Consider the following 1,222-nt stretch of genomic DNA (forward strand, 5'->3'; position numbering starts at 1 on the left):
TAGGCATAGGCGGTTCCAGGCCTGGGCTGTGCCCAGGTTAATTTTGGTTGCTCAATTACTCAAGTTGTCAAATTACTCAACTCCTGGACTCTTGTATCACTACCAAGCCTCTTAACAAAGTTATCTAGCCCCCTGATTATGATCTCAGCAGTTTCCAGTGCTTTAAGGAGCCATGAGAAGTCGTCAGAAGTACCAGTATGCTTGAAACTATCTTGACCACACTCGTAATTCATGAAAATGAAGGAAAATGCCGTTTTATTAATGTAAAAAGGGATGTGGCCAAAAATTGTGGCACACTTTGCGTGCCCCTCTAATTCCCAGCCCATGCAACATTTCAAGTCTGCAACCGCCTATGACTGTAGGGTGACTAGGGTCATCTGAATATTAAAGTTAAATAACCTAATTTTATGATGATTGCATGAATATGGGGCAGAGCTCCTTGATGTTTTACATTCTTCTAGTATTTTTAATTATAATGTAGTGTCTTACAGTATGTTTGTCATAAAGAATCATTGACTATACCAGATACACTAGCCAAGAGGATTGCAGAGAGGTCAGAGAGAAACCTTCGTAAAGCTATACTGCTTTGTGAGGCGTGTCGTGTTCAGCAGTAAGGGAATCATGATTGACACACTAAAATAAAACACTATACGCTTAATATCATTATGATTCACAATTTCACACCAAACAGATCTGATTAGATGCATGTGTTTGCTGTATGGTCAATTAATAATCATGATTCATTTATAAGGAGTTTGCACAATTAATGATTAATTGGCCATCAGTAAACACATGCACCTAATCAGATCTGTTTGGTGTGAAATTGTGAATCATAATGATATTAAGCGTATAGCGTTTTATTTTGGTGGCACTTCCTTTTGGTGATTTTGCTATAAAATTTTAATTAGCTATTTTTAGTTTGGTGATTTTTGTGTACTGTACATTAAGATGTACCTCTTTCTTTCCATCCTCTTTTGTTCTGTCTTTCCCCTTCTAATCTCTTTTTCTCTTCTTCTTGATACATGCAGGTATCCCTTCAATGATGATCAGGTTGTCCCTGATTGTGAGTAGGAGGTTTTCTTACGTGAAACAGCTGCAATGATCATCACAGAGCAGAGCCCTAAGAGGTATAATTATTGTAACAAAAACCATTGGAATAAAATTATTTAAAATGTATCATATTTATTTTTGCGGTTACTTGAAGTAAGAGGACGTTATTATG

The 1,222-nt window shown here is 36.7% G+C and overlaps 1 long non-coding RNA gene across 1 annotated transcript; it reads left to right on the forward strand.

Annotated features, from left to right (window-relative positions):
* The first annotated feature begins 17 nt into the window (after positions 1-17).
* Positions 18-1,219, forward strand: LOC109593369 (uncharacterized). The gene is made up of 3 exons (XR_002190921.1): positions 18-610; positions 1,029-1,127; positions 1,205-1,219. It is a non-coding gene; the product is annotated as an uncharacterized LOC109593369 (long non-coding RNA).
* Positions 1,220-1,222: the final 3 nt, after the last annotated feature.

This window comes from Amphimedon queenslandica, unplaced genomic scaffold, assembly GCF_000090795.2.
Source record: "Amphimedon queenslandica unplaced genomic scaffold, v1.1 AMPQUscaffold_1828_Cont26167, whole genome shotgun sequence".
In the NCBI taxonomy this organism is placed as follows: Eukaryota; Metazoa; Porifera; class Demospongiae; order Haplosclerida; family Niphatidae; genus Amphimedon; species Amphimedon queenslandica.